At 36.3% G+C, this 25,033-nt stretch overlaps 1 long non-coding RNA gene and 1 other non-coding gene across 2 annotated transcripts; both read right to left on the reverse strand.

Moving 5' to 3' along the window:
* Positions 1-245: 245 nt before the first annotated feature.
* On the reverse strand, positions 246-347 carry LOC120365443 (U6 spliceosomal RNA). Its single transcript, XR_005580384.1, has one exon. It is a non-coding gene; the product is annotated as a U6 spliceosomal RNA (small nuclear RNA).
* Positions 348-11,312: 10,965 nt separating this feature from the next.
* Positions 11,313-21,568, reverse strand: LOC141580059 (uncharacterized). The gene is made up of 4 exons (XR_012512054.1): positions 21,485-21,568; positions 21,270-21,377; positions 17,914-17,998; positions 11,313-12,867 (listed from the first exon to the last, which is right to left on the reverse strand). It is a non-coding gene; the product is annotated as an uncharacterized LOC141580059 (long non-coding RNA).
* Between the last annotated feature and the right edge of the window lie 3,465 nt (positions 21,569-25,033).

Consider the following 25,033-nt stretch of genomic DNA (forward strand, 5'->3'; position numbering starts at 1 on the left):
AGCAGTGTGAAAACAGACTAGTACACTGACTTTGGGAGACGTTTAGTTTATAGTTTAAATGATAACAGGCTTTCCCCCAAACTCGTCTACCTTTGTAAAGATAATGCAAGGCCATCAGGCTCGGGGAGGAGAGGAATCTGAATTCCGTGAAGGTATGGACATAGTTTGCCAGCCATTCCTGCAGATAACAGCACTGTTACACATTGGCCCCCTTGTTTTTAATGTATTTTATAAATATTTTATTTAAAAATATGGAATGCTTCACAAATCTGTGTGTCATCCTTGCTAAGGGGCCATGCTTCTCTGTATCGTCCCAATTTTAGTATATATGCTGTCGAAGTAAGCACACAGATAGGCCTTTTGAGATACCTTTTCAGGGATTTTTTTTTTTTTTTTTTTTTTTGCATGTCTGACATCCATGGTTCTACCTGGATGCTTCCACTTGGACATGCCAACCTCATTCCTGTGGCTCCACCCAGAAGCAACTCAGTGCACAGGACAGCTTCACAGAACCACAATGATTTTATCTCTGCCACAACCAAACAACAGCAAGCCTAGCCACTCTCACCCATTACCCCAAACTGCCTTTGTAAAACCCCTAATCTACAAGCTTTGGATGAGACTGTTTTGAGTACTAACTCCATCTCTCATGTGACATGGCTGGCCTCATGTCTATTAAACTCTTTTTTTACTTCAATGCCATGGTCTTTGTGCAGAAGGCAGGAAGAACTTCTTGGGCAGTTACAAAAGAAATCTGTGCAGTGCAGCGTTTTGCAGGTTTGCACTTCCGCAAATACCTACAGGACCTGGTAAATGTGTAGGTAACATTCCACGCAATTCTCTCTCCTCATACCAACTGTAGGTAGACTTGGAATATTTGGTAACGTGTGGCTGACCTCAGATAACCATCCTTCCTCTCTCAAAGAAAGCATACAGGGCTGATGCCCACAAATGAGGCATGCTCTGACATCCTTCAAGTGATGCTAGAAGGAGGCAAGTAATGAGAAAGTAATGCTTCTGCATGTTTCTGTTTCCTTATTTCATTATATCCCAGATCACACATCTAAAAACATGAATGCAGAGCCTGGTTCCAAGCAAGCCGCAGAGAACAAAGACTGCCATCAATAGAAAGATGAAGCAGTACTTTGTTTTTTCATAGAAAGTGGAATTAGCAGCCTATATGAATGGAAAATGAAATATAATGAAAGTGGAATGGAAAAGCACTTGTTTTAAAAACAACAATACAGACTTTTAATTTTTATTGCAAAAATCTTGACATTAGGAATACAATCTTGAAAAGATATTAGGTTACAGTAAGCATAGCAATTTTTCCCAGTTCAATAAATATTATAGTTAACTTTTTCCTTGGAACAACTATTTAGGTAAAACACATTTTAACAACTCTAGATTATACCATTTATGGCTACATCTTAGCATATATTCCTAGTATTTCATACATGTAACATTCATTTTTAAAGAGGAAGGGAAAAATAGTAGCTAAATAGCAGAAAAAGCTGTTAAATTTAATGAGAGTATTGCATTAGAATAGTTAGTGTGAATCTTTTACTTTAAGTGCATACTAAGGAGACATTTAAAAATTTCTAACCACACAACATTAGACACTTAGGTTGCCAAATATTTATGTTTTTTTATATCTCTGAAGCCCAAAAATTTCATGCAAAATTTCCATTTGCATTTCAGGCAAAATTTCAAAAACATTTTGCTTTTAAAAAACAATCAGCAATCTGTTCCTCCAATCTGTAGGGAATAAATGTAAAGACTTCTCTGAACTTCCAACTCCATTATCAATAATCACCAAGTTCTGCAGAATATATTGGCTGTAGTTTTCATGTTTGTCTCCCAAAACTCATGTTGAACTTTGATACCCAATGCTGGAAAAGAATCCCTATCAGAAGGTGTTTGGGTCACTGGGGGCAAATCCCTCATGAATGACTCAGTGCCTTCCTCATCATAAGGAGTGAGTTTTCATTCTATTAGTTCCTGCAAATGATGGTTGTTAAAAAAGAGCCTGGCACCTCCCCATGCCTCTTGCTTCCTCTTGCCATGTGATCTCCAAACATGCGTGCTCGCCTTTGCCTTCTGTCACAAGTGGAAGCAGCCTGAAGCCCTCATCACAAACAGATGCTGGTACCATGCTTCTTCCACAGCCTTCAGAACCATGATCCAAGCAACCTCTTTTCTTCTCTGTGGCCCAAGGTGGAGTGCAGTGGGCTACTCATAACTCACTGCAACCTCAAACTCTTGGGCTGAAGTTATCCTCACATCTCAGCCTTCTGAGTAGCTAGGACTACAGGCATGTGATACCATGCCTATAAATTTTTCTTTTTAGTGAAAATGAGGTCTCACTATATTGCCCAGGCTGGTCTCAAACTCCTGGGCTCAAATAATCCTCCTTCCTTGGCCTCCCAAAGTGTTGGGATTACAGGTGTGAGCCACCACACCCAGCTAACCTCTTTTCTTTGTAAATTAACCAGCCTCAGGTAATCCTTTACAGCAACACTAAACAGACTGAGACAGTATCTACATGATTTTTTTTAACCCAATTCATCAAATCAGGTTGCAAATTCACATAATTTGTATTTATTTTCTTCTCTCACTAGACCTAAGCTCTTTGAGAGCAGGGTTTATCTAACCTGTGATTACTCAAAGCCAGACACACAGCAGATGAGCACTATACCTTTTTGTTTGGTCAATGCACACATGATTGCTCATGTTGAGAAAAAATATTATGTGATTTAGGAAAAGCTTTTTCTATGTATTTTGGAGAGGAATCATATATAAGTATTTAATATTTAGCATATAGTATTCCTTCTGATTCAAATACAATGCACAAAATTCTTCCTTTGCAATTCAGGGGATTAAAAATTTAACCATCCTAAAAAATGAGCATGGGAAGAAGTGCTTCTAATCTTCCTAAATCTCTGGGGAAACTATGCTGAGATCTGACAACACCCTGATAATTCACTTTCTACAAAAAGTTTGTTCTGTGTGCCGAAATTAACTCTATCAAACATGCTATAAACAAATTAGTAGGATGTACATTCTGCCTGTTCCCTGTTATACGCTAGGAAAATACAAGGTGACTATGGGCCTAAAGTCTCTAATCTGTCTGGCTTATTTCACTTAGTATATCTTCCAGGTCCATCTGCATTGTTGTAAATGACAGAATTTCCCTTTTTTTGTGGGGAAATACGGTTGAAGAGTTTTCCTTTGTAAATGTGTGTGTATGTGTATGTGTGTGTGTGTGTGTATGTGTGTGTGTGTATAGGCCAGACTACTGACGGCAATATGTGTGTGTGTATGTACACATATTGTATGTGTGTATATATGTATATATATATATATATGCTATGTGTATATATATACACACACACATATATATACACATATATATATATACGTACATACACACACACACACACACACACACCCCCCACACACACACACACACAAATTTTTTTTGCCCATTCCTCCATCAGTGGATGCTTAGGTTGATTCCATGTCTTGGCCATTGTGGATAATGCTACAATGAACATGGGGATGCAGATATCTTTTCCAGAGACTAATTTTATTTCTTTCAGATATATATCCAGAGATAGAATTGCTGAATCAAATGAATGATAGGCCTATTTTTAATTTTTTGAGAAAACTTTATACTGTTTTTTTATAATGACTGCACTGCTTTACATTCCCACTGACTGGCTTGCTGCCAGCGTCTCTGGTTGGGCATGGCCAGTGCCTGTGTTATGAGATCAACTCAGGGCTACTGGCTGGAGTCCTTGGTCAGGTGAGTCTACTAGCTATGCTCTATGGTCAAGCAGGGTGACTGGCTGGACTCTGCAATTGGGCATGGCCATAGTCTGTGCCTCAAAGTTGGGCAAGGTAACTGGTTAGGTCCCTTGCCTACGTAGGGCTACGAACTCTTCCATGGATGGGAAGGGTCACTAACCAGGCTTCTTTTTCAGGCAGGGCTATAGGCTGTGCTCTGCTAGTCAGTTTGGTCATAGTCTAGGCTCTGTGGCCTGGCCAGACAATTGACAGCAATCTCAGCTGGGCAGAGTTCTGACCATCCTTGTTGGCCAGTTGGGGCAACTGGTTTAGTTCTGTGGGTGGACAGAGCCAGTGGCTGTTCTCTCTAGTTAGTCAAGGCTGCTGGCAGGGATCTAGTGCCAGCACCAAGATTTGTCTGCTGATAGCTCTAAGCTCTGCCTCCCTTTTTTTATACTTAGCTCACCCCTTGTGTTCTAGCCATGTGAATTCCTCCAATGTTCCCCTGAAGTGAGATATAAGTGGGCCTCCTGGGAAGCACTCTAAAATGCTAGGGAAGCTGACTACCTCAGGCTCTTTTTTTCTCACTGGAGAATCCATAAGCCCCAAGGGTCCGTCTTGGAGTGGCACTCTGCCAGCCTGTGAGAGGGGCAACATGGTCAAAATGAAGCCACTTATCTAACCCTTGTAATGTAACTTTTCTTAGCTTTTGTACTCCAAGGGAGTGGTTCAGTCTCACCTCCCCTGACCCTTCTCCCCACAACCTCCTCTTGGGTTCTGGTATTTTTTTTTTTTTTTTTGAGACAGAGTTTTACTCTTGTTACCCAGGCTGGAGTGCAATGGCGCAATCTCAGCTCACCACAACCTCCGCCTCCTGGGTTCAGGCAATTCTCCTGCCTCAGTCTTCTGAGTAGCTGGAATTACAGGCACGTTCCACCATGCCCAGCTAATTTTTTGTATTTTTAGTAGAGACGGGGTTTCACCATGTTGACCTGGATGGTCTCGATCTCTTGACCTCATGATCCACCCGCCTCGGCCTCCCAAAGTGCTGGGATTACAGGCTTGAGCCACCGCGCCCAGCCTGGGTTCTGGTACTTTTCACAAAGGCATTCTTGTCTGTAGTTAGTTGCTAATCAATATTTCTGTGAAAGAAACTAAAGTCGGTGACCTTATATTTTGCCATCTTATTAACCCAGACAAAATTCTGAAAAAGTGATTACCCTCAGCTTGGTCGGAAAAATCTGGGTATGTGGGAATCTCTGAGAAAAACAAATAACACCCTAAGAGGAGCCCTTCTTCCCTATGATAAGTGGACAAAGACTCACCCTGACCTGAAAGAATCATAGAGATCATGCTTTTTAAATATTCCTACCAGCAGAAGATAGGTAGAAAAAGTATAAGGATAAGGACTTTGAGGATAATGATCATGACGAAACACACAAGCTTGACCAGATGAAGGGAGGAAAAACAGGAGTAAGCCAAAGCCTGAAGCCATAGAGTCTTGTGCATCAGATCAAAATTAGTCCTTCCAGGGAAAATATAGGCTGCAATTCATGGAGTGGACTTTTTGTGGATTTGGAATGTGATTTTACATTAAAAGAACACAGATGTGATATAGCTGCCCAGGCCTCAGTCTTCTTTACTCCCAGGTTCTCAGGTTGATTCACAGGGCTTTGTGTTCATGCATATTTATACTAATATAATGAAAAAAAAAAAGCCTGTTTTACTAAAACGATACATTTTTTAAAGTAGATTAAATTTGTGTCATCTGTTCTAGCACTTACTTGTCATAGAAAGCAGTCATTTTAGGACTTTTGAAGTGCATAACATTCAAGAAACACTTATGAATTGGACATATTTTTACAAACCTATAAAAGAAAAAAGATAACATTCAACTATACTATGTGAGTTTCTAACACTTCATTAATGATACTTGAATGCAATGATCACTAAGTGAACAAAAGTATGAGAAATTTTTATCTCAAAGTCACTGCTGTTTAATGTTGTATGTTTGTTACAGCAATTATATTATTCTTATTATTCAAAGTCTATTTCTGTAGTATAAAAAGTTGTTTTACTATTACAAGCAATCTAATAAATGAATCCAAATAATCTGATGGTAGTGTAAACATCCAGTGATTAGTTATTTTATAAAGCTGATTGATTCACTTCAGTAAAAAACCCAGCTGCTCAGACATATAGACATACAGAAGAAATTAGTTAGACCTGCTAATTACTAACTTGTTTAGAAAAGAGCATGTTGAATTTTTCTACTTATAACTCCATAAAACCTCAATAACCTGTTTTATTTACTTAATTGGAGCAAGGATTTCAGCAGCCAGAGTTTATGATTGGATAGTTTCAATAACTCTACATACCACTGTATTGTCAGAGGCCATTCATTTAATTCTAATATTTTCAATGCATGAAAACTACATAAGTGAAATTTTTTCTAATTTTTCCAGATTTCTTTCTTCTTGAGATTAATAATAACATTCTTTTTAGTTTTCTACCATTCTCAGTTCTGGCAATTATTAAATCTCAAAATTAGGGTCAAATCTGATGTTCCAAGTCTCATTAACTCAAATTAGAGTGTTTCGTTTTAGATGGCTTTTTATTCTTTCTTTCTCTCTCTCTCTCTCTTTCTCTCTCCCCCCCCACCCCATGTGTGTGTGTGTGTGTGTGTGTGTATGTGTGTGTGTGTGTGTGTGTGTGAATATTCTATATAGAAGAATATTTTTATAAGTCTCATCTGAATAGCAGAAAGTTGCTTAGACTTTGAAGATAAGCTTCAAGTACAATGAAGTCACAGTAAGGAAGAGGTCAATGTGTTAATATATGGTAAGATCATCAAGATGAACTTCAAAGTCACAAAATAATATTATTGCATATTCCTATTTGGATTTGAATATCTTTTTTAAAATATAAATTGTCTTATATAAACTATCAGCTTATACCTCGTGGAAGAATACATCTTATATCTCCTGGAAGGATACATCAGAAACTACCACTAGGGAGAAGACTGGAAATATAGAGTAGAAAGAAGATTCACCTTTCATTACATATTCCTGAAACTGAATTTCTCCATTTCTTCCTACCTTCTTATCTGCTTCTAAAATCAGCTTTGCAAAAATCACAGCAGTAAGGAAAATTGAGCACAGGCTAAAATGCTTGTGCTGATCCTTGTGGAGAGGCCTTTCCTTGAACTTACCTCCTCCTTGTTCAAAGATTAAAACCACATTTGTAAGTACTAGTAAAAGGCCACAGTGTTAGAGTTATGGTAGGGGTCTAAACTTTGCTAAAGAATAAGCATGTAAAACGATAGCCATCCACTGCTTGCTTTGCTTAGCTTACTTTATTATAGTTGCTTACTGCCCCAGAGGTCACAAGATGTGTAACTTCTCCGGCTGCTCTTATAGAGAAATCACTATTGTGAGACCTAAAGGTCTGGTTTTTAATATATTTTTCAGAGTTATCATTTTGGCAGACCAAGAGATTCCACCCATACCAAAGAACTGATTCAACTGGTCCTGTGACCTCTGGCTGGGAACTGACCCAGCTGCAGCTTCAACATGCCTGCAGTTATATCCTCAGCCAATCAACTGATTCAGTTTCCCAGCCTCCTGCCCACCAGTGTATCCTTAAAAACTCTAGCCTATTAATTATTGGAGAGGCAGATTTGACAAATATTTCTCATTCTCCTCGTGCAGCTGCCCTGTGATTACTAAACTGGTTCTCTGCTGTGATACCTGTTGTTCTCAGTATATTGGTGTTTTTCTGAGCAGCAGGCAAGAAGAACTAGTCAGACTATAACACTCATTCTCATTTTTTTTTACTTATTCCTTTTACTGTGTTCAAATTCTGAACATTGGTTTACCTTAGAGCTTATCCTAAATTCCCTTTTCTTCTCCATTCTCTATTAATGACCTAATCCAGGACTATACCTTTCAATATCTTCAAATGCTGATGACTCTCAAGTTACCCATTACTGAGCAGATAGCCAAAGGATTATAAATCATTCTACTATAAAGGCATATGAATACGTATGTTTATTGCAGCACTATGCACAAGAGCAAAGAGTTAGAACCAACCCAAACGCTCATCAATGATAGACTGGATAAAAAAAAAATGTGGCACATATACACCATGGAATACTATGCAGCCGTAAAATACAATAAGTTCACATCCTTTGCAGGGACATGGATGAAGCTGGAAACCATTATCCTCAGCAAACTAACATTGGCACAGAAACCAAACACTACATGTTCTCACTAATAAGTGGGAGTTAAACAATGAGAACACATGGACACAGGGAGGGAAACATCATACACCAGGGCCTGTCAGGGGTGAGGGGCAAGCAGTGGGAGAGCATTAGGACAAATACCTAATGCATGCAGGGCTTAAAATCTAGATGATGGGTTGATAGTTGCAGCAAACCACCACGGCACATGTATACCTATGTAACAAACCTGCATGTTCAGCACATGTATCCCAGAACTTAAAGTAAAAATTTTTTAAACCCATTATATAACCACATACACACACAAACACACATGCACACACAAATTTCTGTCCCTGAAATCTTCAAAATTTTGGATCATATAGCAAATTGGCCACTTATTATAAGCACATTATTGACTAATGGCATCTCAGAGGTTCCAGAAGAAGGAGGAGTCACCCATCCATCTTTGCTGCTCTCCAGCCTCCTTAAGTGACATCTCTGGACACAGGAATAAGTAAAAAAAAAAAAAATGAGAATGAGTGTTATAGTCTGACCAGATAAATAGAAACTGAAGTGAAAACCCAGCAAATTGCAGCAGCCTTACAGAAGAGGGACCAGACTATTGAAAGCAACACAAAAAAGCAGAAAGCAACAACAGCATCAACAACAAAAAGGCCCTGACAAAAACTCAATTCAAGGGTCAGCAGCTTCAAAGGCTGAAACTAGAGAAACTCATGAAGATGAGAAAGAATCGATGAAAAAGTGTTGAAAACCATAAAGGCTAGAGTGCTTCTTTTCCTCCAAATGATTGCAATGTCTGTCCATCAAGAGCACAGAATTGGATGGAGGATCAGAAGGATGAGTTGATAGAAGTAGACTTCTCAATTTCAGAAAACTCTCAGGATACAAAATCAATGTGCAAAAATCACAATTATTCCTATACACCAACAACAGAAAGCCAAATTATGAGTGAACTCCCATTCCCAAATGCTACAAAGAGAATGAAATACCTAGGAATACAACTAACAAAGGATGTGAAGGACCTCCTCAAGGAACTACAAACCACTGCTCAAGGAAATAAGAGAGAACATAAAAAGATGGAGAAACTTTCCATGCTGATGGTTAGGAAGAATCAATATCATGAAAATGGCCATACTGCCCAAAGTAATTTATAGATTCAATGCTATACCCATCAAGCTACCACTGACCTTCTTCAAAGAACTGGAAAAAAACACCTTAAACTTCATATGGAACCAAAAGAGAGCCTGCATAGCCAAGACAATCCTAAGCAAAAAGAACAAAGCTGGAGGTATCATGCTACCTGACTTCAAACTATGCTACAAGGCTGCAGTAATCAAAACACCATGGTACTGGTACCAAAACAGACATATAGATCAATGGAACAGAACAGAGGCCCCTAAGTAATGCCACACAACTATAATCATCTGATCTTTGACAAACCTGACAAAAACAAGCAATGGGGAAAGGATTCCCTGTTTAATAAATGGTGTTGGAAAAACTGGCTAACCATGTGCAGAAAGCTAAACCTGGACCCCTTCCTTACACCTTATACAAAAATTAACTCCAGGTAAAAGAAACAAGCATAAGAGTGAACTGGCAACCAACAGAATGGGAAAAAATTTTTTTGCAATCTACCCACCTGACAAAGGGCTAATATACAGAATCTATCAAGAACCTAAACAAATTTACAAGGAAACAACAAACAACCCCATCAAAAAGTGGGCAAAGGATATGAACAAACATTTTTCAAAAGAAGACATTTATGTGGCCAACAAACATATGAAAAAATGCTCATCATCACTGGTCATTAGAGAAATGCAAATCAAAACCACATTGAGATACCATCTCATGCCAGTTAGAATGGCAATTATTTAAAAATCTGGAGACAACAGATGCTGGAGAGGATGTGGAGAAATAGGAATGCTTTTACACTGTCAGTGGGAATATAAATTAGTTCAACCATTGTGGAAGACAGTGTGGTGATTCCTCAAAGATCTAGAATTAGAAATACCATTTGACCCAGCAATCTCATTACTGGGTATATACCCAAAGGATTATAAATTGTTCTATTATAAAGACACATGCACATGTATGTTCATTGAGACACTGTTTACAATAGCAAAGACCTGGAACCAACCCAAATGCTCATCAATCAAAGACTGGATAAAGAAAATGTGGCACATATACACCATGGAATACTATTCAGCCATAAAAGAGAATGAGTTCATGTCCTTTGTAGGGACATGGATGAATCTGAAAATGATCATTCTCAGCAAACTGACACAAAAACAGAAAACCAAACATCACATGTTCTCACTCACAAGTGGGTGTTGAACAATGAGAAAACGTGGACACAGGGAGGGGAACATTATACACTGATCTGTTGGTGGGTAGGAGGCTAGGGGAGGTATAGCAGGGAGTGGGGAGATTGGGGAGGGATAACAATAGGAGAAATACCTAATGTAGGTGAAGGCAGAATGGAGGCAGCAAACCAATATGGCATGTGTATACCTATGTAACAATCCTACAAAATCTGCACGTGTACCCCATAACTTAAAGTAAAATTATAAAAAGGAAAACCTCATCATCTTAGCCCAAAAATTTTTGAACTCATAAGCATCTTCAGCAAAGTCTCAGAACAAAATCAATGTGCAAAAATCACAAGTATTCCTATACACCAATAATAGACAAGCAGATAGCCAAATCATAAATGAATTCCCATTCACAATTGCTACAGGGAGAATAAAATACCTAAGAATACAACTTACAAGGGATGTGAAGGAACTCTTCAAGGAGAACTACATACCACTGCTCAAGGAAATAAGAGAAGACACAAACAAATGAAAAAATATTCCATGCTCATGGATAGGAAGAATCAACATCATGAAAATGGCCATAGTGCCCAAAGTAATTTATAGATTCAATGCTATTCCCATCAAATTATTATTGAGATTCTTCACAGAATCAGAAAAAAAAAAACTATTTTAAATTTCATATGGAACCAAAAAAGAGCACGTATAGCCAATACAATTCTTTTTTTTTTTATTGCATTTTAGGTTTTGGGGTACGTGTAAAGGACATGCAAGATTGTTGCATAGGTACACACATGGCAGTGTGGTTTGCTGCCTTCCTTCCCCTCACCTGTATCTGTCATTTCTCCCTATGCTATCTCTTCCCACCTCCCCTCCCCACCGTCCCTCCCTCATTTCCCCCCAGTGGACCCCAGTGTATAGTGCTCCATTCTCAGCAAACTAACACAAGAGCAGAAAATCAAACACTGCATGTTCTCACTCATAGCTGGGTGTTGAACAATGAGAACACATAGCCAATACAATTCTAAGCAAAAAGAACAAATCGGAGCCATCATGCTACCTGACTTCAATCTATACTACAGGTCTATAGTAACAAAAACAGCATGGTACTGATACCAAAACAGACATATAGACCAATGGAACAGAACAGAGATCTTAGAAATAATACCACATGTCTACAACCATCTGATCTTCAACAAACCTGCCTCTCCTCTGAAGTAAATGGTGCTATGAAAACTGGTTAGTCATATGCAAAAACTGAAACTGAACCCCTTCCTTACACCTTATACAAAAATTAAGTCAAGATGGATTAAAGACTTAAATGTAAAACCCCAAAGCATAAAAACCCTGGAAGAAAACCTAGGCAATACTGTTCACAACACAGGCACAGGCAGACTTCATGGCAAAAATTCCAAAAACAATTGTGACGAACACCAAAATTGACAAATGGGATCTAATCAAACTAAAGATCTTCTCCACAGCAAAAGGAACTATCATCAGAGTGAACTGGCAACCTACAGAATGGGATAAAATGTTTGCTATTTACTCATCTGACAAAGGTCTAATATCCAGAATTTACAAAGAATTTAAACATATTTACAAGAAAAAAAAACCCTATCAAAAATTGGGCAAAAGATATGAACAGACACTTCTCAAAAGAAGCCATTTACACAACCATTAAACATGAAAAAATGATCAACATCACTGATCATCAAAGAAATGCAGATCAAAAACACAATGAGATACCATCCCATGCCAGTCACAATAGTGATTATTAAAAAGTCAGAAAACAATAGATGCTGGTGAGGCTATGAAGAAACAGGAATGTTTTTAGACTGTTTGTGGGAATATAATTAGATCAACCATTGTGGAAGACATTAAGGCAATTTCTCAAGGACCTAGAACCAGAAATATCATTTGACCCAACAATCTCATCACTGGGTATATACCCAAAGGAATATAAATCATTCTACTGTAAAGACACATGCACACGTATGTTTATTGTAGCACTATTTACAATAGCAAAGACATAGAAGCAACCCAAATGCCCATCAATGATAGATTGGATAAAGAAAATGTGGTACATACACACCATGGAATACAATTCAGCCAAAAAAAGAAATGAGATCATGTACTTTAGGGGCATGGATGAAACTGGAAGCCATTATCCTCAGCAAACTAACACAGAAATAGAAAACCAAATACTGAATGCTCTCACTCATAAGTAGGAGTTGAACATTGAGAACACATTGATGCAAAGAGGGAAACAACACACACCAGGCCTGTGAGGGGGATGAGTGGGGTGAGGGATAAGGGGAGGGAACTTAAAGTACAGGTCAAGAGGTGCAGCAAACCACCACGATACATGTATACCTATGTAACAAACCTGCACATTCTGCCCATGTATCCCATTTTTTTGTTTTAGAAAAAATAAATAACACAAAGATTGCATTTACCTCTTTATGATCTTTATTCTCTTCAAACTGCTCATTTACATCTGTAATAGATTTGATGATGGCCCCTCTAAAAATTAAAGTACAAATGTGAGAAGGATTTAGTCTGAGACCATAGTTCAAATCATAAATGGTTCTTTTGATTTCTTTGCATGAATTCCACACAAGAGCTCTAACATGGTATACACATCTTGGAAAACACAAAGGTCATCCAAAAAAAAGTAGTTAATCTTTAAACTTCAAAGAAATGGAATGAAATCAAATAGGGTTGTGCTAATCGTACAGCCATGCAGATTGTGCACTGGAAACCCAGAGGAGCCATTCACATGATCTAAACTTAGACATAACTTTAACCAATCAGTTTTCTGAATTTCAGTGTCCTCAACTATAAAATGAGAAAGTTGGAACAGGTATCTTCCAGGCTTCTCCAGCTATAGAACTACAATTATCTTCTTCATGCATTTACATCTATTACCATTAGCTCTGCTTTTCTTTTCAGTAAACTGCATATACCATTTGATGGAAGGTCATTAATAATATTAATGCCACATTTTATCAACATATTTCTCTGAAAGTGAAGTTATTTTTGATAAGGCACATTTTATGGAGATGATGTGCAGAAGTGAATCATCTATAAAACAAGTTTATTGGTTACAAACATTCTTTAACTTACTTAAGTCTTCCTAAACTTAAATTTTGCATCCCACAATATAGTTCCTACTGACTTAAAAACTAGTCAAGAAAATATACCATGGCACAGACATACATAAAAATAGAGATGAGTAATTATAATATGTAAAGATTAGCAAGCATACTGATAAAGAAAAAAATCATCATAATGCACCATCATTTGTCATTTATTTTGCAATTAAAATGTATCAAACCTACCAGGTTCAGATTGTCCAAAGAAATTGCTTTGTTAGCATCCTTTATTGTTTCTTTCATCTGTCATAAATCATTGTAGAGAATGTCTAGAGTAAGCATATTTTTCCATAGTTTTCCTTTACAATTTATTTCCAAAAGTAAACTAGATAATAAATGCATATAATATTCTAATTAATATTCACCTATGTGGCATGTTCAGAGATAGTTGGAATTCACTTAAAAGGTGCCACATATTTATAAAGTGAGAAAATTATTTTTAAAATAAAAATGAGCTATCAGGATGATCTAAAAGCAGCTGATGGTAGTAAAAGGCATTTCACCTCAAACTAGACAAGGAGAGTTGGCTTTGGACATAGCTTATATGGGAGATAAAGATCAGCACATATAAAAGGGCAAAAGAAAAAAGAAAGTAGAAGATTAATCTGTAAAACTGGCTTTAATAATCTTTTACTTCTTCAAACTAATAGAAAATTAATAAAATACTTGATGAGGCTTTGACAAATCTTGATAAAGTAAAACATAATTGTCTCCCCCTTGAAAAATAATTTAACTGTTTACATAGATTGCTGGAGATTAAAGTGGAGATTATCAGGGGCTTCTGCTTCCTGCTATTGTATCAGTTATCTGTTGCTGAGTAACAAATTACTACAGCACGAAGACCTGGCCTGAGCTAGGTTCTCATCTGCAAGCTCAACTAGGGAAGGATACATTTCCCTGCTCATGCTGTTATTGGAAGCATTAATTTTCACCTTCCTGTAGCTATAGGATCCATGGAGGCTTACAATTGTTTAAAAATAAAAAGGCAGAGAGACAGTATGCTAGCAAGGCAGACTAATGTAACATAATGAAATTATAGGAGTGATATTCCATCACCTTTGTCCCATTTTATTGGTTAGAATCAAGTAAGAGGTCCTGCCTGCACTCAAATGGAGGTGATTACAACAGGGAGGCTCAGTCAGAGTAGAATCTGCTTCCCTGCTTATAAGTGGTTGTTGGCAGCATTCAGCTTCTTGTGGCTACAGAAGGCATGGCAACTTAATTTCTCAAAACCAGCAAGAGGAGACAGGGAGTGAGTCTGCTACAAACATGGAGTATTATAGGATGTAGTATAATCATAGGAGTAATATATCAGCACAATTCAATATTCTGTTAATTAGAATGCAGTCACTGTTTTTGCCCATACTTAAAGAGAGAGAATTACATGTGAACACCAGGAGGCAAGGACCATGGGGGTCACCTTGGGTCTTTCACCCTTTCCCAAAAGTCACTAATCCATTTCTATTGCTCCCTCACAGGGTATCTTCACACCAATTGAAAGTATTGAAAATCTCTCAAACGTGATACACACTTTCACATCTTTGAGGCTTTGTACATTCTGTTTCTTCTAACTGGAATGTCATTTGATCCACTGCTAGTTGTCAATGCATGTATGTGTTTGTTAAGTTTCTTAATATTCAAGAGCAAAAGCCAGCCCTGCCCTCAACTCTGCTACCTGTCAAACTGCGGGGTTCTACTTCTATCAGTAATTACAGATTCTATTTCAGGTTCTTAGCAGAACATATAAATTTGGCCCATCTGCATCAAGAAAAGCTATCTATGGGAGGTTCCAGGAAATAGGACACAAGGTCTCTGTTCCTCTAATCATATTTAGTTATAATCTTGACTTAATCTTTAACTCCTGACCTTGAATGCAGCTCCTACCATATTCCCAGTTTAGCTCTGTTCTTTCTAGCTTTAGTTAGAACTGCTTGTGAACAGTCAAAGCCCTGCTTCCAGGTCAAGTCTGAGACAAGTCTATAGTCTCTCCCCTTCCCAGCATCTCCCCATCCAAAACTCCACACCTATGAAAACCAAAGACTCATCTTTTTGGAGGGTCACATTAACTTAATCTGCATTCTACACTATCAGATTAATCATTTACTCACTTAATTAATGTATCTAGACTCTTTATCCTCTGCTAGATGATTGGTATACAGTGATAAACAAGACATAGTCCCTGTTCTGAGTGACTCATAATGTAAGGAAACATATATGAGCAGATAATGGTTATATGTCATGTACCACAGAAAATATTTTAATACAAGGGCATGGAATCAAGCAAAGGCCTCTTGGAATTAAAGAAATGAAAACAGTGGACTGTGCCTAGGTATGAAGTGCATGAGGAAGAGGTGAAAAAATAAAGAAACAAGAGTTAAAATGTGGGTGACCACTTACCAATATATTTTTAAAACAATCAACTTTTGGGGAGATACCAGAGAGTCACAGGATCCTCAAAGTGTAATAAAGAGTGCTGTGTTTAAGTGCCCCAGATCTATTGACAAGGCTTGGAAGAGTTAGTCCCAGACATGAGAAAAAATTTAAGCACTAGATGAATTCTAAGATCAGATTACATTATAGCAGCTAACTGTTGAAGTTTGGCATCATTCACTTAAAGTGTATAGGTGATTTTAAAAACTTTTCAAAGGATATTTATGAGTAGCAATTAGAGATAAATTTTTTTAAATTATAGTTCTGAAGAAAAATCTTTTCCTATTATCTCCATTTACATGCAAGGCCAATGTACAAGAAGCTTGCTAAGTCACAATTTAAGATATCACTTTTTATTTGGAAAAAAATATATGGATCACAGAAGCAATGACTAAGAAGAAACATTCAGGCACTATAGGGCTAATCCTTCAATTTCCAAATACATGAAGATATGCTAAATTTCACAAAACAAGATCACAGTTTAAATCTGAAATAGTATGTAAGAAGTAAGCATTAATCATTTTTATATTAAAAGTGTACAAAAGGGCAGTAAAGAATCTTTATTCAAATAAAATACTGTACTGTTCATGAAGCAGTATGAAAACCATGACTATGATAGAAAAGGACTATGTTTTGGGGTCTGACAAGGATTTTTTGAATAATAATGTCTGTACTTAATAGCTATGTGATTTTAGACAAGCTACTGAACCACTTTTTTTTAAATGTACTTTTTTTCTCCAGTGTTTTTATTGTGGTAAAATATACAGAACAAAATTTATCATCTTAACCACTTTTAAGTGTAGATTTCAGTGGTATTAATTACATTGATAATGTTGTAACAAAAAGAAAAAAAAAAGAAATTGGACTTTATCCTGCAGACAGTAAAGAATCACCAAATATTTTTTAATATAAAAGCTAAAAAATATATATTATTTTCTTGAGATGGAGTCTCCTTCATCACCTGTGCTGGAGTGCAGTGATGTGATCTCAGCTCACTGCATTCTCTGCCTCATAGGTTCAAGTGATTCTCTTGCCTCAGTCTCCCAAGTAGCTGGTATTACAGGCCCATACCACCATACCTGGCTAATTTTTGTACTTTTAGTAGAGATGGAGTTTCACCATGTTGGCCAGGCTGGTTTGGAACTCCTGACCTCTAGTGATCTGCCCACCTCGGCCTCCCAAAGTGCTGGAATTACAGGTATGAGCCACCACACCCAGGCAAAAGCTAAAAATTTTAAAATAATGTTTGAAAAAGATGAGTCTAGAAGAAGCTATCAAAAAGCTAATACAATATTTCCGGTATAGAAAGAGACTCAACTCAAGAAGCATTTTTTAGAGGTTCAGTTGATAAAAGCCAATAGATAGTCTCTCAATGAAGGAGAGAAAGGAATCTGGAATAACTTCTAAGTGTTTCTCTTAGGAAAATGCCTGGAAGACAGAAACATGAATCAAGATGGGGAACAGAAAAAGAGATGCAGGCTTAAGAAGAAAAGCTCAGAAATGTGGAATCTTCTATAAAATTGGAGATAGTTTAAACTCAAGCTATTTGCATTTAAAAATCTAGAAGGTGAATGATAGAAAGTGCTTTTTCTCTATCTTACAAGGCATGAAAGCCTTTAAGTATATCTTGTTGGCACATGTAGCATGGCTTTCCTAAGTGGTGAAAAATCAGTGACCTTTCTTATAAACATGCATTCTGCAATTGAACCTCTGCGTTGAATTGTCTCCCAGGCATGTGAAGATGCTGTCTCAATGCATTTTTAAAATCCCAGTGCTTTAGTCAGGCTGACTGCTTGTGAATTGTGAATGTATAAAAACATCTGAGTATAGGAAGCATTTGCCATTTCAAAATAATAGTTTTTTGTTAACTATTGCTTATGTATAGTAAGAGTAAGGTCGTTAATGGCAACTTACTTTCATGGGAGAACAGGTTTGTTAGCTTGAAAATTATCAGCCCAGTTCAAAGAGAAATGATGCAACTTACCACACACTGCATATGAATATGCCATTCTTGAAAATACTGGTGTGTAAAAGAAGGTTTCATATTTACTCCCAACATTACAGCCATTCTGGAATTAAGGAAATAGTAATAAGACACTATCAATTACATTTTCATTGTTAAATCATTATAACAACATTGAAGATTATATATGGAAAGTAAAAATAAAAGATCTATAATCCCACTATCTCTAAATAACTTACAAATCTTTAAATGTTTCCTTTCAGTCTTCTCTAAATAATTGTATATAGTGACAATAGCCTGCATTCTATTTCATATTTCACTAATTGTATATAGTGACAATAGCCTGCATTCTATTTCATTTTTCACTAAGGATTCTAGTTAAGGCATTTCTATGTTGCTATGTGAATTTTATTATCATCATTTCTATCAGTTGCATAATCTTCTACCATGAAGATCCACTCTAATTTACCTAACACGACTTTATTTATTCATTGTTAGATCTTTTTCTTCCTATATTTTTTGTGTTCTAGACAATATTGAAATGAACATCTTTCCCAATAAGGGTTTTCCCTTATTTTAGTTTACTTTTAAAAAACAAATTTCTGTTAATTGACTTACTAATTATAATAGCTATTTTAGTTTACCTTTAAAAAACAAATTTCTATAAATTAACTTACTAATTATAATGGCATAAGCCTTTTCATGGCTCTTGATTCATATTGCCAAATTGTTTTTCAAGAGGGTTGCATCAATTTGTCTTCCCACTTGCAAGATATAAAAATGCCATTTTCATGACATTTTCTAAATCATATCCTTTCATTAAGTGGAAAAATAAGTTATTTTGTCTTAATTTACATTCTATGATTACTAGCAACCAGAAACATTTTTACTGTTTCCTCAATATTTCTACCTTTTATTCTTTGATGAAATTGTATTATTTGCCAATTATATTGGAATACTACTTTTTTCCTTATAACTAAATGTACTCTTTGTATGTAATCTTTAACTCTGATTATATATACTAAAATCTCTTTGTCTGCTGTTTTCTTAATGGAATGATTTTAAAAATAAATTTAATAATTAACTAGAACTGCTATATATAAAACTTCTTCCCAACAAATTTAACAATATTTTTATACCATAATGGTATTTGCATAATTGGTTATTTATTCTAAATCGCCACCCTTATTTGTCTTGACAGGACTCTACAAAGTTCCTTCCAGGACTTTAGCTATTCCTTTAGGGCTGACTTATGACATCATCCCAAATGTGTTTCCTATAATTGCACTCAGTTCTTAAAAACAACATGAAAACCCAAGTGGCTAGAAAGGGAGCTGTAACATTAGCTACACATTAATGTACATTAATTCATATCCTTAGAGATTATAATTTTTTAAACATATTCAACAGACACAAAATTATATTGAACAGCAAATATACTCTCAAAACACAAATACATCAAATAGAAACTTTTATAAAAATAAAAAATCGGCATTCATTTTAGGTTCATCCATCAGTGGATGTATTTTCAACATCTGTCCATTTGTACAAGTGTGATCAGTAGCCGGAGAAAACAACACAACTGCCAGGCAAAATGAGAAGATCACAGACCCTAGAATCAGAAAACCTGAATACAATCTAAGCTTTGCCAATTGGCAGCAACAGAGTGAAACCCCATTAAATCACATCTGTTTTCTCAACTATAAAATAAAATCATAGCTTCATGTATGCCTGTGGAGCTCTGCATACTTCTCCCACATGCTTGCATTGTCACTATCAGGCAGGAATTACAGCTTCCATTTTACAAGGAGAGCTCCTCTGACTTCATTATTTAAACAATCATCTCCCCCATACACCACACTTCCGTTCCCTCATATTTGTTGAATAAATAAATAATCTATAATAACTGCTGCTAACCTAGGTTTCTTGTATCATTTTTCTAAGCCATTTATAATTTCTTTAAAAAGTTATTTTTATGGGCAAACACATATTCTAAGTGATAACAGATCTGTTCATTTTTTGATTTAGTATTTCATTGATAAGTGGGAGAACACTTTGGAAAAATTTTAGTAATAGGCTTGAATTCCTCCACACATTTAAAAAAATGCTATCCCTTTTAAGCTAGACTGTCGAATCTACTCTTCCTTGTTTATTGTAAACTGAGACTAAACATTAAAATGTTAAGACATCAGATTATGCATTCAGTACAATCCTTAGACATTATGCTGAGTCTCTGGTGAAATCTCCAAAGCTGGACATCAGTCCAGATTAGCAGAATTCTATAGATTCATTCATTCATTGAAAAAGCCTTCCAATCCAATTTGTGCATTGTCTTGTGAAAATTTACCAAAATGGGCAACGCATTTTGATCTTACAAAGTCAGATGGGGGAAAGAGATGTCAAAAAATTTTTTCTCTCATGTGGTCAAGTAGAAATGACAGCTTTGGAAACAGAGAAAGCAAAGTCATTTTTCTAGCTCTCCCACTTATCAGCTGTGTGACTTTTAATAAAATATTTAGTCCCACTAAGCCTAAGTTTCCTTCCACATTTGTAAGTGGCAATGATATTTGTCTTGTGAGGCTGTGAGAATTGAACACAATCAGCATGTGAAGTATCCAGCACAATTACTTACCTAATGGAGAATCTCAATAAATCAGCATCTTCCCTCCATTCCTTTCACATCTAAGATAGTGGTGATGATTTCAGAGAGCTGGGGTTGAATCCTATCTCCCACATGGCCTTGTGCAAATTATATAAGCACTCTGAGCTCCCACTAAATGATTGGTAATCAGTTACTGGGGACAGTGCCAGGCTCCTAGGTTTTTCACTAAGAGAGAGCGCTTATGTGCAGTGCTTAGCATTCAGCTGACACATGCTAAGTGCTCAGAAAGAAAGCTTATTATTAGTTAGTAATAATAACAACTATGTAAGTAAAATGACATTGAAGAACAGCAGGAAGGGCTAATTTCTCCCTAACTTTATTCTGTTAGACACAAATTTAATGGCAAAGAAAAAGTAAAATTCAGTTTTTATCAAGAGTCTCTTTCATTAACATATCTGAGAGTGTTGTCATAGCTTTAGTAAATCCAGAAGGCACTGTGAGTAGTGGAATTTGTACTTCCTTTATTTTCCACATTTCCAACAATGAGTACATATAATCTCTGCAGTCAGAAAGGGGTTAAAAAAAGAAAAGCACAAAGCAGCAAAAAATATTCAGAAAAAAATGGGTTGTGTTACTGCCTGATTAAAAACAAAGCAATGTGCTGTGTTTTCTTGGCTGGTCTATTTACATGATATATGTAGTCATGCACTGCCCCTGGAACCATCCTACCACTTGCACATTTTTGAAAATTCTAAGCAATAGCTCCCAGGTTTACCTTTATTGCAAAAGCAATCCTTGCAATACTTGTTCATTGCTGTATGGCTCTCTCGTGGAGATTCGGGTTTTGGAGCGGTACTGCTAGATGAAAATGAATCGCATAGAGCTGAAAAACAAAAACGGTGTCAAAGTACTTAAGTTTGGTTTTTTTTTTTGGCTTTTAAGTAACAAGTTTTGGTTAAGTTTAAACTCTAAAATAAAAGCTTTTTCTACCACTTCAGTAAGGTCGCTGATGAAGTGAGGTAAATTGCCTTATCTCCCCACAGACGTTAAAAATAGACCAGTTCAAAGACACAGACTCTGTGATCTCTGAGCACATGATCCTACAATCACACTCTATGTATGGGTCCTTGTATAGGGCAGTCCAAACTCTCACTAGTCTAAGTGTTTAGTGGTTTGAAATGGCAGACACATATTTTTATAATAAAAAAATATATAGCTCACAGTTTCCTCTAGAAACGACACTTCCTACGGGTTCCTGGATACAGTAAAATTTTTGGTTAGTCAGCTTACTTTCCTCAACATATTAGATCAAATCTTCTGTCTGATGAATAAAAAGATGCATCAGGAGCCAAAAAGACAGGCAGTATAGGTAGAAAATCACAGATGTGGCTCCAGCCTATGCTATGCTAAACCACAGAAATTTATTCTTAAAATCCCAACCACAATTATTTTCAATATTTTTCAGTGGTACAAGTTAAATGTCATAATTTTAAAGTCTTTAAAGAAAAAAGTATGAATTTTATTCTGATACTACTGATCCTAACTATGCCCCATTACATTTAAAAGAGGCATCAAGGCACCAAAATTGTGGGTCCAAACAAATTGGACGTGGCTCAGTTTTCTGATTCAACAATTAAGGATTTTTAAAAATCTCTTTACTTGGTCTAGGATATCCTTCCATGATACAGCATTGAATTTGCAAGTTGAGATATATGAAAGTCGGAAGGAAGCATAAGGTTTTTAGTTAACTGCACCTGCTGTTTCAAAGCCACATTGAGATACATGAGAGAGCACAGACCTGGTTTCAGATCAGACCTCCAAGCCCATCTCAAGAGCCTTCAGCAGTAGAAGTCACTCAACCACTCTGAGACTCAGTTTCTCCATAAATAAAATGAAATGAACCAGGAGGAACTCTTGAAGTCCTTCTCATTTTTGACATTCTGTGGTTCTCTGACTTTGCCAGTACCTAAGTTCTGGCCAGATTTCTGGGATTTGGCCCAGACATATTTGGATAAGCAATAATAATTTATTCCTTCTATCTACCAAAAACAAATAATAAAACATCAGATATGAAAAAATATGTAAACAAGACAAAATAGAGTGTAGTACTATCTCTGGTTATTTATACTTAATATTTGTAACAGTTTGTGGTGGAGGGTGTCAATACCACCATTCTCCAAAATTGATTTCTTCTTGCTCATCACCCTTGTCCATTTCTCTAAAGGACACAACCCTCTTTTCTTTATGCTCATCTTTTGGGAAGTTTTTTCTAGCTGGGATTTTAACCCTTCTCTCATTATCCTCCTACCTCTATCATTGTTTCTCTCTGACCTGAGCTTCTCTTCTTTTACCCCTGTCTTAACTTCATATTTACCACAAAGTTCAGTGCCATCTTTTCTGATTTTCTTTCTGTGTATTCACTTGCTTGGAGAAATCACATTTTCTCATCTAATAGCGTACATTTTCTATGTCAAAGATTCTCCAATTCACATCCATAGTGCAAGTTTCTTTCCCAGCATATGTCCAACTGCCTATTATATAAATATTTACATATCCTGATATCACATCATTCTAACATGTCCAAAACAAATTCATCATTTCCTTTCATTATCCATTTGCCGAGAAAAATCCAGGCTACATCCTATGTCCAGTTCTTTCATTATCGTTAATAATACTGATCTTCTCTCAAGAAAGAAGCCTTAAAAACTTTGGACATTTCTTTGTATTTTGCTGTGGTTAAGGGGGAGTCAAACTGCCTAGGTTCAAATCTTAGCTAGTCATCTGCTAGCTTTGTGATCTGGGCAAGTTATTCCACCTCTCTCTGTCTCAGTTACATTTGTAAAAATGGGGGTGATAATGATACCTGCCTCATAAGGGCAAACCGTTAATATATCATAAAGTGTTTAGCACAGTGTTTGTCATAAGCTAAGTGTTGAGTAAATAATAGCTAACCAAAAAAACAAGCAACAAACCACCAACATATGGATAACTTCAGGAAAAGCAATAAGAAAATATAATAATAAAATACTATGTGTGGTTCATAATAAGTATGTCACTGAATATGGACTTAACCAAAAGTTGTGAAATAACAGGATAAAAGGAATGGAGGGGGGGAAGTATATATGCAGTTGGGAGTGTGTGTGTGTGTGTGTGTGTGTGTGTGTGTGTGTGTGTGTTTGTGTGTGTGAGAGAGAGATATTCTGTGGATGAGAGAGATGCTAAATCATCATCTTCCAGGATAGAAAGCCAATATGTAACACCTATAACAAAAAGACCAGAAAGTAGCAATACACATAAATTATTGAGAAATATAGAGGTAAGTGCTAAGAGAAAACATTAAATTAAAAGACTAGAAGCAGGAATCAGGGTTGGGATGGGATATATCTGAGGGCTACTCTTTGTTCCTTAAAACATTATGTTTATGTATTACTCAGATAAAAATAAAATTTTAAAAAGTAATTTATTATATCATGGAATGTGTGTTTAGAGGTTACATAAAATCTAGGGAAAATGCTGCTGCATAAAGAACCTATTACTTCTACATTTTAATTTCCCACACTATAATTTATAGTCCATGTTAAACATATAAACTGATTTTAAAATGCTTAGAGAAATTTATGATAAATTTATAACGAAGGCTTTAAAAAGGTAGGAATATCTGAGTGACAGCTTAGTCTGGGCCATATCTTGAAATGCAACCATGACCTCTGAAAAATATTATTTATCACCTTCAGGAACAGAAAACCAGATTGCAAGACTCTAAATCTGACCTACAATTTAACAAGCAGGGTTTCTTCAAGTGTGAATATTTATTCAAATGGTGGTCAGGCCCAAATTGGGTTTGGTAATATTATTCAAAATATTTTGGTTAAGAATCTCTTCCATTAAAGCATAACACTTGCCATTTTTTCTGGTTTGTATCTCCATCAGGTATCAGTGCCACCAACATACTTGGAACAGTATTTATAAGAACGAATTATTTGCAAAGTACATTGAATTTCACAAATTAAAACTATGGCTTCAGCACAGTTTTAAAATCCTCTAAGTATGTGCTGCTTCATAAATTTAGATGGATTTGTTATTCTTTCCTAAAAATGTGAAATCAATAGAATTGATAGTATTTTATGAAGGTGAGGAAATTCTAATTAATAAATATTAGCAATTAATGGTTTAGAAGATGATTTGTTAGAATTGCTTAAACCCAATTTGATAGCAAGAGGACCAGAAGAATCTTGAGAACGCCTTGTGGCTAATTTCTGCTTTAAGGCATAGTTGGTTCCAGTGAGCTTTTGAATATCAGTCATATCTCAGAATCATGAAAACTTCACTCTACTGTGGAGCCCAGAATGGGTGGGGTGGCTTTCTGAGGAAGATATGAATCACTATGATACTAAGGGAAGCTCTGGTTGGTAAAACAAAAAGTATCATCACAGAAGAATACTTAGAGCCAGCTCTTAAAGTGTACATTTAAGCATTGGTAGCTTTGGTTCTATATCTATCATATATTTAAGAGGAAAAAATAAGTTAATCACAGGAACT

This window comes from Saimiri boliviensis, chromosome 10 (assembly GCF_048565385.1).
Source record: "Saimiri boliviensis isolate mSaiBol1 chromosome 10, mSaiBol1.pri, whole genome shotgun sequence".
Lineage (NCBI taxonomy): Eukaryota > Metazoa > Chordata > Mammalia > Primates > Cebidae > Saimiri > Saimiri boliviensis.